The 10,159-nt window shown below is 32.8% G+C and overlaps 1 long non-coding RNA gene across 1 annotated transcript; it reads left to right on the forward strand.

Moving 5' to 3' along the window:
* Positions 1 to 1,064: 1,064 nt before the first annotated feature.
* On the forward strand, positions 1,065 to 9,893 carry LOC148947998 (uncharacterized). The gene is made up of 3 exons (XR_016142276.1): positions 1,065 to 1,132; positions 4,188 to 4,307; positions 9,376 to 9,893. It is a non-coding gene; the product is annotated as an uncharacterized LOC148947998 (long non-coding RNA).
* Positions 9,894 to 10,159: the final 266 nt, after the last annotated feature.

Here is a 10,159-nt window from a genome sequence, read left to right on the forward strand (position 1 = left end):
TAAAGTGTTTTAAAATGGTTAATCACATTCTATAACAGCTAAATAAAAATCAGTAGGCTTATTATTCATAGAAGCAATTGTCTTCACATTGATAACCTAGAAGCGTTAGGAGTTTTCATTATTGTAGTCTGTGGGAAGATACACACTAATACACACAGAACAATCCACTCTCACAGCTAGATAATAATCATTTGCTTTGAAAAAGCTTGAGCAGAGAGCTGATTTCACAAACGTAAAACATCCACCCGAGGGTCGGCCTCTATTTTTCAGCTGTCTAGGGGGTACGCAATAAGTTGTCATATCCTCAAGCTCAAGTATGCTCAGACTATGTTTAGTAAAAAAAAATGTTCCTGGAGACAAATCACACTAAACTCAGACGGGAGGCTTTCCAGAACCAGAAGTTTATTAATAAAAAAGTCGCTTATATTCCACGATAGAAGTGTTAGTGACGAGGTTATTAGTTCGTGGGTTTACGGTTTTTTGAGTACTTTACACTATAGCAAGTATGACCCTGCTTTATGCAACCAATGCAAAAGGCAGCCTTCTGAAACGGGGTATTGGACATAGATTTGGGAATGGTGGAGCCGCATTTGGAGTAGAAATAACAGTTTTTACAATCTGCAGCTAGGTGACCGATTGCGTGCCAATTAAAGCATTGCTGAGGCAAGAACACGAACTCTTCAACCGGGAGGCGTTCATATCTTATTTTCACTGAAACTTCGAGGAAGGTATTGAGGTCGTTTCGTTTCGGAAAGTAGACTTTAAATGTTCGAGACTCGCCACACTGTATGGTTTTATTGCACTTGGGGACTAGTTGTTTTAGAGATCGTTCATCTAGATCCTCTGGCACTTGCTTGATCACAGCAAAAATAGTAGGTTCCTTGAGTGAGATCACAGACAAGAAGTACTATCATATTGCATACTTCTTGTCTGTGAGTGAGATGTTGAGTGACGGTTTTGCACGTTTAGCTGATTCTGATCGTTATAAATATTTTAGGCCTACTGGTTGCCCAAAATGGGTTTGTTGTCCGTTTTTGTTAGTCAAAGCAAAGACCCGGATGTTCTCAGAATAATCTGCCAAGATTAGTTGGATTGCAAAAAGAAATTTAATCAGATTTGGATTATAAATGAGGCTCGATAACTTTATTTATCTGTTTTTAATTTTTGACAAGATAGATTTTTAAGAAAAAGTCACCAATTTGTAACTTGAAAATATGTCCTTAGTTTCTTTTGGAATGTTACACTAGCCTACCACATTTTGCATAGAAGAACCTGCATCTTCACTTCTTTCATTGTTGTACAATTTTTTAAAAACAAGTTTATGAAAACAAGCATCAATTTGATAAGTATTTGCATATCAAATCCATTTGTATCAAATTAATTCTATTAAATCTAATTAGGCTAATTAACTCAAATTAATTCTCAAATTAGGCCTAATTCAAATAAATCTATTTGCTACAAATTAATCATCAGTACCATTTAATTATTTCTCATATCACATGTTAATAGAAAATAAAAGAAATTAAGAATCTGCTGGAGGAAATACTAAGCTCTAATATTGTCTGACTTGTAAAGCTAGGCTTCACAAGCTTAGGCTTGACTGAAGGTAGCCCAGCTAATAGGTTAGCCAAGGTGAACAATTGGCTTTCTTGCTAAACTTTCAGTAATAGTCTAGAAGTACCACTCTTGTAAAGTAAACATCTTATAAAATTAAAAGTAATAGTGTTTGCAATGTTTAAATGTCATAGTTATTAATTCTTTAGCCTAGGTCATAGTAGCTGTATCCTAAGCTTTACAGTATCAGGGCCTGGTTCTATGACAGATACTAGAGTTCAGTCAGGCTAGAGAGTCACCACATGTCACAACTCTATCCAACTCTATATAATAGGTAGCCTACAGTCAGTCATTACTTTACATCTGACTATACTTTAAAAACAGATATTTTGCTACAGTCCCTAGTCATTAAAATTAAGTAAAATTCAAGACAAGCTACTTTTTGCTATATTGGAAAGTAGTTAGGTTGGGAAAATGAAGCTTTCAGGGATAAATCTACAGACTAAAGCATGGGTAAATATCTACCAAATCATATTATTGAGTTAGGAATAAAGTGAATACACCACTTGATGCCTTTGTTTATGCTGATTATGAATATAATAAGCATTTCTATCAGAAATGAATTTCAGCCCCCCCCCTCCTATATATACCTAACCCTGAATGGGCGTATATAGGAGGGGGGGGCTGAAATTCATTTCTGTTAGAAATGATTATTATATTCGTAATCAGCATAAAAAAGGCATCAAATGGTGTCTTCACTTTAGTCCTAACTCAATAATATGATTTGGTAGATATTTACCAAAGCATGTCCTTGGTAGGTGTTTTAAGTACCTTCCTCCAATCCTTCTCCCTTGAGAGGGCACTGACCTTTGGTGACGTATAAAATCTTTTTTTATAGAAGTGAAACCTAGCAAAATAGATCTTCTGATTAAAAGAAGTACAAGAAAAGTGCTTTCAGTTTTATAACTTTGCTCAATCCTAATTTATGAGGCTTAAAATATCTGCAAATACAATTCCTAAATTAAAAAAAAAAACCTCTGACATGGCTTATAATTCTGCTCAAGTAACAGGAATCGCATTTTCAAAAGTAAAACCAGAGAAAAGCAAACTTATAATTAAGGTATAATGTCAAGCCTATCTATAATGTTTGCCTACCTGTCAAGTTGGCAAATTTCTAAGACTTAGGAATCAGAAAAGGGTTAATGTAATAGCTTGGCAATGCATTCCCAAAGTATTTTTGGCCCTGGATTCATTACTGAAAGCTTCAGTTTCCTAACCTAATCCAGAATTGTACCCCAAAATTAATAGTGGTTTTGAACACAATAGACCAAAATTCCCGCCTCTTCACTCAGATAAAACCATGGATTTCTGTAATACCAATCTTAATAAAGTGGATTGTATTATAAACTTTTCAATTCTATCATTATCTTGTGGCTCTGGAAAATGAGTCAAAAGATTCCTGCTGCTGTTTGCAGGAAATAAGATTAGCAAGAAGTTGCTACATAGCTCTTCTTAATACCTGCCAGAAAATACATGAATCCAGAATCTTCATAATATTTGACAATAGTTATATTGTCTTGCAAATATGAAATTAAAACCTAGAAAGAGAAATCACTTCAAGCCTTAATTAAAGCTCTGAAACTAGAATTAAACCTGAGTAAAGATAAAAAAAGAGTTGCAATATTCATATCCACTAAAATTGATGTGGAAAAAGAATTAACAATCAACAAAGTAGGTGAAACAGAAGTCCATGTTGAGGAATATAAACCCAGATGTCAAGCATTAAGAGGGTAATCAAATGAGATCCACAGAGTTAGGCCTGCTAGATCAGAACTAAATTTTCCAGTGAAATTTGTAAGACTATTGAAAAGATTCACTAGGAAAGAAAAAAAAATGCAAAACAGCTAACCAATATGTATTAGCTTACTTTTGAGAACAACGTTTTTCCCACATTTATTAGGCTATACAGAAAGAAAAGGGAAGTTCAAGAATACAAAAGTCTTATTATTCAGTGTTTCTACTGCCAAAAGCATGGCCATATGCAGGGCACCATGCCTAATTCATCTCAGATTCAATGTGAGATTGTCTCAAGTTCCACAGAGCATTTGATGTTTTGCTGTTTCAACAACACAGAATTTATGGTTTTGTATATTTAAGTCGCCTGTGTAATATGATGTAGTTATGTCAGAAGAATTTTGGAGTTAGGGGTCTAGAAAGTGAGTAAGGTAGCAAGTTAGTTTTTGCACAAGTGTTGATTTTGAAACCTAATGAGGTTTCCTGTTATTAAGGGGTTTGTTTCTATTGGCCTTGATAATTTTTTTTTTTTGGCAGTATGCTTGTGTTCTGTCTCCTAAATACCACCGCTACTACAATGTGTGCTACCACTTCAGTTTCTTAGTAATTCTATTTGTTTTTAGCAAATATATTTCTTTAGTAAAAAAGTTTTTTTTAATAAATACATTTGAATTAATCAAGAATAGAGGAAGTTTTTGTAGTTTGTTGTAAAAATAGTGATAATCACACATTTTTGGCCATTTGAACTTTACTAGTCAAGGTAGTTGGTTGTCTGAATTACTCATTTTCTCTGTTTCCAGAGAAAACTGCACATTTTTCTTATGCCCCTTGTTTTCTAGGACAGGTAGCCTGAACATGTGATGGCCTATTGGAAAAGTAATTTGTCTCATAGAGCTAACTGAAAATTCAACTTGACTGTGAACCAAGGGAGCCTTGTGATCAAACTATGGTTAAGAAAGGTAACTTAGCAAAATACTGACAAGTATTATTGTTATTATTTTTTTTTGAGACAATATAGGCTTAGTAAAGGAGTTAAAAGTCTCTGGTTTCACCCAAACAAGAAAGACAAAAAGGGTTTCATCTATTAGTGGACTCATGTACAAACATTGGCGGTAGACTGAAGAGATTAGCTGGGGGCAGGTGTGAGGTTAAGGGTCAGCACATAGCAACAATTTGTTACATCCTATATTGTGGGGTAATTGGGGATTTTTGCAATCTAATATTGGAAGAGAATATATAAATTATGTGCAAACTCCATCAAGGAGCAATCTAAGGTAAGCTAAGGATTGTAAAGGAGAATAGGTATATTGGAATGGGTTAGATTGGAAGGTAGCTTTTGCTCAAGACGTTTTGATAACAATATATATCAAGAAGATTGGCTTTTTATGAAGATTCCAAATATATAAAATGCATTAATGTTAATGTTACCTATCAAAGGCTACATGTCTGTGAAAATTTACATGGCTTCCAAAAAGGGGGAAACATCTCAAAAGTCAAGAAATCTTATTACAAATCATGTGTTTGTTTGTGTGTTTTGCCATCACAATTGTATCAAACCATTGGTCATGGGAGAACATGATAGGGCTCAACAAAAATTAAAAGTTATAGTGCCTTTTCTAAGTGTCCAAAAGAATGAAGGGTGACTAACCCCCTCCCATGCCCCTTTTTTCCCCAAAGAAATTGATCAAAATTTGAAATAATCATTTTATTCAGCATAGTTGACAAGTCAAATAACCATTCTTCCAAGAATAATGTGACACCCCAGAGCATCTGGGAAAAGGAGCATAAGCTATGAATTTTTTGTTGTTTGCATATGCTATATATTATTGGGAAGTAAACAGACCTTTTTCAGTGAGGGGGATTTCCAAGGGAGAAAGTATGCACAGGGAATTTCCTCCAGGAGGAGTTTTTATGAATGAATTTTCTATGGGACAAAACTTACCATTTGGGGGATAATTTTCAGTAGAAATTTTCCACAAAGATGGATTTCAGGCATGATTTGGAACACAATTAGATTTTAAATGAAAAACAAGTATTTTTTCCAATGAAAGTATGCTAAGGAGAATTTTTCAGGTGGAATTGTCTGCAAGAATTTTTCTGGGGTGAATTTTCATTAAGGATGCAACTATCCACGAGGGGATTTTACATGGGAAGAACTTTCCATGGAGGAATTCTTGTGGAGGAAATTATTCATTGAATGGGCTGCAGATTTGCCACTAATATTTGAAAAACAATCAGAAATAAAATAAAACAATAAGTTTTCTCAACTGAAAGTAAGAGGCAACATTTAGATTCAGTATGAACAGAAATTATTTCCTTATATTTGGGAAGATGCTCCCTCATCAATAGGCATGAATGTATAATGTGTTGCAGGTAATAGGCTTAAGATTGTCTGTACAGGATTCCAACTCCTGTTTATAGACAAGTATCTTCAAGTGTGAAAACCATGTTGTGGCCAGGATGGGTTCAGGATTGTACTCAGCTTCCATTCAACTGGAAGTCCCAGGAACTCCTTGCTGTCCAGTTCTAAACCGGCTTATGCACTTTGTGACATCAGAATCTGTATTAGTCCCCATCTTGTACTGGTTCTGGGACCATTGCTTTGCTTCAAGCTATATTAATTCCAATAATTTGAAGAATATGAAATTTGCAACTTGCAATTTTACAATGTCAGAAAAAAATAAAAATTATTGTATTGACATCTTGACTGTGAATTTAGACCTTTCGAATTGAACTTACTTGGAGTTTTAGAAGCTCATATCCCAGGGGTAGGAAACATCAAATTAGGTGATATAGAATTTATTTACTAAGGTAAGAAGGATGGGGTGCATAGGCAGGCCAAGTCTTGTTTAGGTTGGAAAGGTATTAATAATTGGATGCTAGTGGCTCATTTTAAGGCTAAAAAGGGAAGGGCATCAATCATAGTAGTATCGACTGGTAGAACCAACCCTATATAAACAAGTGATGGAGGTAGTAGTGACTCAGCTGAATTTAACTTGCAGCTATAGGAACAAATAGAAAGGGGTTGAGGTAGAAATATGATTTTTTTTTTTGGAGATTTCAATTACCATGTCTGTAGACTTGGGTATAGATGGTTCCTCAGGCCTAGGTCAATTTAGTATTGGAAAAAGACAAGATAAGATAATTTTATTTGACAAATGTATACAGAACGTTTTTGCAGCACCTGCTAAGAAGACCTCAAAGGACTTATTTGGGGTCTGGCAGCCTTGAAGGATGCCAGATTAATTGTATTTTGTATTACAACTGGTATTATATCCCATACAGATGTGTAATTATTTCTTATTACAGAATAAGTTCTAGTTGTATTTTACAGGTATAACAATGTATTCATAACAAAGGAAGTATTTGATCATAAAATGTACCATACGTTAACAACTGTGTAGTTGATTGTAAGACAGATAACCGTATTTGTTATGTTATTGCAAACTGAAGACTTGGAGGATTGATACAAGATGCCAGGGTGTATGCAAGTGGTATTTGATGTTAAAAATAAAGATCACCTACTAGTAATTTTTAGTGTTAATTCAGGAAGGAAGAGTAACTACCTTCCGGATAGCTATCATGTTGCTAGACTCCAGGGCAAGAAATTGAGGATTCATTCTAGGGAAAGTTGAAGACTAAATTGGACAGTTTAAGTTTGGCATTATAGAACAGGGATGGAACAGTTTTAGGAAAATAATTTGTGAAGTTGCTGATGGTGTCTTAGGGAAAAAATTAGGAGAACAGATAGGAATATTATTGAACATGCTTAATGTTTAATAGTGAGGAGGAGGGGCTTGTACAAGGGCTATTTGACTGATGGATCATATGAAAATAAGAGGAATATGAAAAAAGTAAAGAAATCATTAAAATATGAATTAAGAAAGTGTTAAGTATGAGCCATAGGTAAAATTGATGAAGATCTGGAAGATGCTGCTGGATAGCATAATAGTAAGATATTGTACTGGTATATCCATAAGTTGAGAGGCGATAGTCAATTTTGAACTGTCCCATTTAAAGATGCGAACGGGGATAAAATTAAAGATAAGGAATAAGTCATAGAGAAATGGACAAAACATTATAGATCCTGAAAGAGTTACAGGAAAATATATTGAAAAGTATTGTGATACTTTGGATGTGAAGAAAGATTAAATTTGTGAGGGAGACTTAATGACAGTACCAAAAGGGTTAAAAAATAATAAGGCCCCTGGTGATGACAGTATGGTAAAAGATTTTTTTAAAGATTAATTAAAAAAAAAACTTTCCAAAAAATAAGTTTTTCAAAGAAAAGTAAAGGCCATTTTAAACTTGAGCTCAGCAGATACAAATAACTGTTAAAATTCCAAATCAAAACTACCAGAAATTACTATTAAAGAATAAAAAAAACCCAAAACAAACAGAAATTAAATAAACTGTCATAGCAAAAAACACAAAACAGGTACGGGCATAAATTAACTAATAGAAACTAAAAAGATTATTTCTCAGGTTTAATATGCCAATAAAGCTTAAAACGAAAAAAAAAATATTTTGCCGTTGAAGCATAAGCGAAAATTAAAAATAGCAGAAATTAAATAAACAATCCATGGAAACAAAAATACAATAGATATTAATTTAAATGAATAAATAAATATTAAAACAAGTGAAACATAAATTTAGTATGCAAATCAATCTTGAAAAAAAAAAAACTCACGACACACAAGAGTCTGGGTATCGCCTAATTCTCTCATTGTAAAATTATACACCCTACTGCGTCATTTTCGATTTATGTAAAATAAATTTTATCACAAACATTTTATTTTCTAATTAGTGTTGAAAGTAAACATTGAAATTATAGCGAAATTTTGAACAGAAGAGCTGTCAGCAATTAATATTAATATACGTCGAATGTTAAGCTTTATTTATTATTTCTATCCAAATTTCTTCAAGACGAATATAGTTTAACTACAAACAAGAGTTTGGATACTGCTCACATCCTTAACTTTAAATAAAAACCAAAGCTTACTGGGTCATTGGTGCTTAACTGAAAACGAATTATATTAGAAATGTTTTCTTTTCCAGTTCTTACAGCATTGAAAATAAAAATAAAATTACTGTGAAATACATTTTGGAACTGATGGATCTTTCAACAATTAATATCATTATACTTCAAATATTCAATTTGATGTTGTTTATACTTTCCAAGACTGTTCAAGACGCATATAGTTCTCAGTAAAGCACAAATGACGCAATAGGTTTTAGACTTTTATTAAATTAATTTAAAAAAAAACTTTCCGAAAAATAAGTGTTTCAAAGAAAAGTAAAGGCCATTTTAAACTTAAGCTCAGGAGATACAAATACCTGTTAAAATTCAAACTCAAAACGACCAGAAATTACTATTAAAGAATAAATGAAACCCAAAACGAACAGAATTTAAACAAAAAATCATAGCAAAAAACATACAACAAGTAATAATATAAATGAATAAATAGATCTTAAAGCAAGTAATGCTTCGATTGAATATGAAAACCAATCTTAAAACTAAAACAAATATTTTTCTATTAAAGCATAAATGAAACTTGAAGCGAACAGAAACTAAATAAACAATCAATAAGAACAAACATGCAATATACATCAATGGAAATAAATAAATAAACCTTAAAACGAGTGAAACTTAAACTGAATATGCAAATCAAGCTTGAATCGAATAAAAATAACTACAAACAAGAGTTTGGGTATCGTCTCACTGCAGAAGCCTAAAACCTACTGCGTCATTGGCGCTTTACTGAAAACAATTCTTTGAAATATTTTCACTTTTGTAACTTTAAGAAATCAAAAACTAATTAAGATTTTAAAGAATAAATATCAGCATATGTATATTAAATTGACAATGCACATTTTTTTCAGTAAACTCATTTGAATTTTTTTTCAGTAAAGTACAAATTATATTCTGGCTTTTAGAAAGCATTGGGGTTTTGAACCCTACTCACATTGATTTATGCTTGTTTTGAGTTTGACTCTATTATTTATTTTAATTTTTGTTCGTTTTAGGTTTCATTTATTTATTGATACTGATTTGGGGTAGTTGTATGCCTGGTAGATTATATGATAGTCCAGACGCCAGGTGTTGAAAATGTGAACCATACCACAACGGAATGGGGCTGCTACGAGAATTAGCCTACCCTCCATCCCCTAAATTGACCATGCGGATTCAAAAATGCCAATGGCACTTGCTTGCGAGTGGTGGAACACTCCGAAACTTGACATTTTATTATATTTTGGTGTTTCATGCAAGAAAATGCTTGTTCGACAAAGTTTGAGGTGCAGTTTTCCGCTCAAATAGAAATGCCTAGAAGCCATAGAATGTTTTCATAACAAACTAACACGATTAGTTACAAAAAATGGCAGAGTTAAAAAAAAATGGCAAAACTATATGAGTCTTGAACAGTCTTGGAAAGTATAAACAAAATCAAATTGAATATTAGATTTTTAATGATATTAATTGTTGAAAGATCCATCAGTTCAAGATTTGTTTTCACTTTATTTTTTATTTTCATTTTCAATGCTGTAAGAACTGGAAAATAATAAATTTGTAATATACGAGTAATTTGTTTTCAGTGAAGCACTAATGACGCAGAAGGCTTTAGGTTTTTACAGTTAAAGAAGGAGGCAGTATCCAAATTTTGCTTGTAGTGAAACTATATTTGTATTGACCAATCTTGAAAAGAACTAATAAATTAAACTGAATATTTGATGCATAAGGATATTAATTGCTAAAAGCTCATCAGTTCAAACTTTTACTGTAATTTAATATTTATTTCCAATATTAAGTACA

This window comes from Artemia sp. Qi Xiang Cuo, chromosome 10 (genome assembly GCF_049724085.1).
Source record: "Artemia sp. Qi Xiang Cuo chromosome 10, ASM4972408v1, whole genome shotgun sequence".
Classification (NCBI taxonomy): Eukaryota; Metazoa; Arthropoda; class Branchiopoda; order Anostraca; family Artemiidae; genus Artemia; species Artemia sp. Qi Xiang Cuo.